Below are 6,024 nucleotides of genomic sequence, written 5' to 3' on the forward strand. Positions count from 1 at the left end.
CCGAGTTTCAAATCGCTCGATAACTTCTATCTGTAGGATATGTTTGACGTTTTATCAGCGTTTGAAAATATGTCAAACCGCCATATTTATTCCTCAGATAGAAGTTAACTGATGATTGTATCGGCCCAAAATTATTAAGTTAATATATTTTTGTATTTATGATAGTGTTAAATACTCTGAAATATTTGTGTTTTTTTTTAAGTAACTATAACGACCTAAATTTAATGTGTTTTTTTTAACATTATTTTTAATTTTTCTAAGGCGTTGTGCCAAACTTTATTTTTTGTAGTAATTTAGTAATTTTTTGTTGTTTACTGTCTTTCTTAAAGATTGTTGAAAAGCAGGATGAAGTTTATCCATAGATTGAAAATGACAGTTCGTATTCAGTCAATGTCGTATGCTCAACTGACTGAGATTTTGACCCAAATTTTTAGTTTCACTGACTGTCAACCGCCGAATGTGAGCGGACATTACGCAGATTGTTGTATTTCCAACATATTCACATTTTCGTTAACATCTGACCGACGATACGTTATGCATAGACGCTGACATTCGGCGGCAGTTTGGTTTGAACGCAGCCTTGTATCAAATCAAAGAAAATAGATCAACCGGTAAATTGTGACAAATAAGAAATAGCTTACCTTATCGAAAGAAAATAATCATTCGAACATGTTTGTTTACTCAAATCGAGCCGGATGATCAAAATATCAATATGTATTTACTCAAATTTATCTAGTTTTGCAAATACGGAATTTGCAAATCTAGAATATGGTCTTTTTTACATTATAAATTGCCTAAGTAGCGCCTTATAGTGTAAAATTCTTTACTCTATTTGGATAGATATTTAACTAAAACTATTTGGTTAGGCGTTTTTTTAAAAAGTCACTTTGAATATAAAATGCATAATAAAATCGTAAATATAATCAATACTAGCCGTTTTCCCGCGTCCCGTGGTAACTACTGCCCGTACCGGGATAAAATATAGCCTATGTTACTCGGGAAGAGTGTAGCTTTCGAATGGTGAAAGAATTTTTAAAAACTGTCCAGTAGTTTTTGAGCCTATTCATTACAACCAAACAAACTAACAAAGTTTTCCTCTTTATAATATTAGTATAGATAACCATTTTTTAAAAAACAGTATGTGATTTTTCCAACATGTATTTGGGTAAAAATTTCTATCAAGATTATCTACCGTTAGTAACATACCTACCCAAATGGAGTATAGTTCACTAAATCATTCGAAAAACGCTAAATTAAAATGTCGACTGAATAATGTAGATAAAATCTATGCGATAAAAGGGATGTAAAGTGACGTGACATCTGTCAAAAGTAATGTTTCAATTGACCCTTGTATTATTTGACCCTTTATTCTTTTGTGAAATCTGGACTTCTATATACTTGTATAGCAATAATTTAGTGCTTTATATATACGTGTTATTTTATAGTTAATTATTAACCGTTTTCAATATTCTATCTATCTGTTATTTTGGTTACTGGAGATAGGAGTTTCACATTACTTGTATGGGGATAATGTAAAAATTATATCGAGTGTGTCGTACCTATTCATATTAAATTAAATGCGTTAATATACTGGTTATTATATGTCGATTATCACAATTATTTTTTCAAACAAAGTATGATAAAAATAGTATATATGTAGATAAAAGTAGGATAAAAATGTGCGAGAATTAGAACACCATATAAGAGTCAGTCATTACAAACAACGGAAATTCACCCTTGAAAACTGACAGCTGTCAACTGATCAAAACATTCGATACTCCTAACTTTATCTCTGCTTTTTGTGAAAATGTCTCCTGTGGCTAAACCGCTGAATGGATTAGGTTATTTTTTTACAATTCGCCATAAAATATCATAAAGTATATGTGATAGGATTTAATGTGATCAGGTACGACACACCCGATATATCTAGTATGCAAATCAATAAATAGGTAGAATATTGAGAATGGTTTTAAGTTTTGTATCGAAATGTTATTTATTAATCTAATTAGAATTTGTTACGCTATTGTGTTCAATGTAAATATAAATAAATATTGTAAATATAATGTACGGACGTGCCAATTTTTTGTTTTATTTCAATACTTGTAAAGCACTGGTACTCAGCTGCATCCGGTTAGACTGGAAGCCGACCCCAACATAGTTGGGAAAAAGGCTCGGAGGATGATGACAAATTTATTCACTACTCGCTGTTGATCAAGGTTCTATCTGGATCCCGAGGACTTCCCGTAATCGGGTAATAAGTAATCTGTCATTTCTAAAAATGAAATTTTCGACTTCCAAAAAATTTCAAAAAAAAAAAGGAAAAATATATCACGCTTGATGTCGGTGTATCCAGTGTTTTTTCAGTTTATTTTAACCTCATCAAAATCTTTTAAGCCTAAAGCCAGATGATCGCTGGAAAACGTAGGTATGTATGTACACAATACAGGGGCCCGATTCTCTTAATTTTACTTAAGCTACATACAATTTACGTTCGACTCGATTCGACTGAGATCCGATCCCGACTCGATTACGATTGAAGTGTATGTGGCATTCCGCTATTTTTTCTTTGAAATAAACGTTTTTATCCTTTTCTGTCATTCAATAAGGAATCATTTTGTATGCAAATGATTTACGATTGCAAAATGATTGTACAGCAAACTGCCGTATAGACCAAAATCACCAAAATAGCAGACCAATCGCACACCAATCAAAAGTCAATCGAATACGATTGGTCTTTTATTCGTAGCAGAATGCCCGATATGGTTAAAACTGCTATTGCGATCATATTGCGATTCGATTTCTATTCGATTTTGACATTATTAACTTAGGAGAATCGGGCCCCAGGTCGAATAGGGAATCAATTCTTTTGAAGTCAGTTAAAAAAAACAACTTAGGTACGTTTTGTATAGACACTTAAATACGGCTAGACCCACTCTCTACAGTCTAGACAAAATCGCGAGACAACAAAACAAAAGCTATTTTTAGTAAAAATTAAATATTGTAATCGATAACCAACCTCAAGTACGAGGGCGCGGGTTCGATCCCAGGTCAGGCAAGTACCAATGCAACTTTTCTAAGTTTGTATGTACTTCCTAAGTATATCTTAGACACCATTGGCTGTGTTTCGGATGGCACGTTAAACTGTAGGTCCCGGCTGTCATTGAACATCCTTGGCAGTCGTTACGGGTAGTCAGAAGCCCGTAAGTCTGACACCAGTCTAACCAAGGGGTATCGGGTTGCCCGGGATACTGGGTTGAGGAGGTCAGATAGGCAGTCGCTTCTTGTAAAGCACTGGTACTCAGCTGAATCCGGTTAGACTGGAAGCCGACCCCAACATGATTGGGAAAAGGCTCGGAGGATGATGAATCGATAACTGGAGTTTCAAGTAAGAAATTGATAATTGTACGTATTACCACAGATTACCATAATAGTTAACTAAAAATATTTCCTAACGCTTCTTCAGTTTGACTAGCTTGATGATTAATAAGAATGACCTATAACATTGTTATATGCATAGATTTAGGATAATTCAGTCGCTCCTTGATAAGGAGCGACTAGGTAATCGGCTGCATCCGGTTAGACTGGAAGCCGACCCCAACATAGTAAGGAAAAGGCTCGAGAGATGATTATGCATAGATTTAGGATTCCATTAAGTTACATTTTATCTTTTATTGGAATATCAAATGATTACATAGTAGGGTAATATGATATATGGAAAGGCGAGACGAGAATATTCTTAGCTTCACAAAATAATCTAACCACGGAGCAAGGAAAGATGAGCGGTGATGCCATACCACCATAATGCTGGTAGATCAGGCGTCTTCTAGCTCAAATTCGTACGATGGGCTTGATCAAAACGATCAGTTACGAGTGAACTAACGAGGCGTTTGGGTTCTTTGAGACATCTGTCAACGATTTTTGGTATTACAAAACATGGTCCGGGTTGAAAAAAGCCGTAGGTACAGCTTGGCAAAAAAGAGTCTGACGCAGTGACAGTTGGAACTAAAAATCAAAATCAAATAAAAATTGTTAACATCGTTAATACTGGACATTGAAGTGTCCAAGGGACATCGCCTACTTAGGATTGAATATCTTCAAAAATAACAAATATCAAAATCTGTGAGTCGTAGTACTCCGGGTTGCCACAGGTGCGATAGCGCTGACCTCATTTATTCCACACTCTTTTTTGCCAAGCTGTAGGTACCTATAAGGGCGAAAATAGTAACGTTCCTCGTCACCCGCTCACCCGCATGTTGTCGCGCTACTTTCTTAGGCAATTTTCCGTTATGGCACCTCCGCTAGTCATTTTGTTTTTCATGACACTAACCATTTCAGACTAAAAATAAAATAAAAAAAAAACATTTTTAGAAAACAACATAGGTCAAATTCTTTATACTTAGCTACCTATTAGTCTACTACCTACTATTCGGTAAGTATGTAAAATGGGCACTCACGTTTTGTTTCTTTATAAAATTATAAATTTAAAAAACCCCCGACCCAAAAAAAGCACTCAATTATTATGACAAAAGGCTAAAAACGCTAAACCCTATAAAAAGCAAAAAATAACTTTTAACACTACGTAAGTACCAACTAAAGCATGTCAGACTAAACTAAATTTTGTCGTGTCGGGGGACCGCTCTAATTTATTAGCCTAACGTTAGAAGTAATTATATACTACTACATTACATATACTTCTTATAACTTTTTATATAATTTTGTTTAGATACGTGATTTTTTTTATACGAATGTTGTAATTAGGTAGGTATCATTTGATTTATGTAAGTATTTTAAAGGTAAAAAGCGGTCCCCCGACACGTCAAAATTTAGTTTAGTCTGACATGCTTTAGTTGGTACTTACGTAGTGTTAAAAGTTATTTTTTGCTTTTTATAGGGTTTAGCGTTTTTAGCCTTTTGTCATAATAATTGAGTGGTTTTTTTGGGTCGGGCGTTTTTTAAATTTATAATTTTATTTTATTTCATGCTTTTTGAAGGAGCTCCTTAATTTTTCCTTCTTTCATTTAATTTATTTTTCATCCCACCATCTCGGAAAGAGTAGTTTTACCCTTTGATATCTGAGCGCAAAAGTCGTTTTTATCCTCTAGAGCGGCAAAGTGATTTGAATTTAGAACATCGTGTGCAATACTCCATTTGTGACAATCTTGATAAGACTTTTCAAACAAATACATATTAAATAAATAAAATACTGCTTAAAATAATTATTCAATTAATTAAGTATTTTTTATTATTGATTTTACACAGATTTTTAACGTCGTTTCATTTTTAAAGTGAGTTTTCAAATATGTTAACTTTAATAGGTACATCTTTTTAATTTGATACTCGTATGTGCGCGCCATTTTGTTTTTTTGCATTTAGTAATTTCCTCGATGAGGTGGGATGAAAAGTTACGTGTTGCACTCGAGTGCAAAGATTTTTCACCTTGTGCTCTTTTGATTCCCTCGCTATCGCTCAGGATTCTAATTATTGAAACACCTTCGCTTGCTCGGTCATCAAAATTGAGCTCGCGGTTAAAAAGCAACTTTGCACTCTTGTATAACAAATAACTATTATTTTAAGATGGGGTCGCTATATGCGATCTCGGCCAAAAGAAGCTGTTTAACAATCCTCATGACAAACTGGCTCTGGGAGAATTGCACAGATTGAGAAACAACAAAGATTAACCTTTGGTCATTCTAGATTTTCAGCAAAAATATAAATCGGTTTATCCGTTTCATTCCGGCATTCCAGGGTTTCATCCACCACGTCCCATTTCCAGCATCAGGTTCTCGTCAATCAGAAACATGAAGAGAACTCGTCAAGACAAATTCAACGAGCCCAAACTCGATGGGTTTACTAAGAGGCAGTTCAGGGTTACGTCTCCTATCTTCATGTCCTAACAGCAGACCAGCTCAGTGGTTCTAGAAGACATTAGTATTTCAAATTTCAGATCCCACATATGCTTGCAAGTAAACTGAGCGTGTAACATTCCTATCACACCTAACAAACGAGCTGATGACCTTGAAGACC

The sequence above is a fragment of the Helicoverpa zea genome, chromosome 29, assembly GCF_022581195.2.
Source record: "Helicoverpa zea isolate HzStark_Cry1AcR chromosome 29, ilHelZeax1.1, whole genome shotgun sequence".
NCBI lineage: Eukaryota > Metazoa > Arthropoda > Insecta > Lepidoptera > Noctuidae > Helicoverpa > Helicoverpa zea.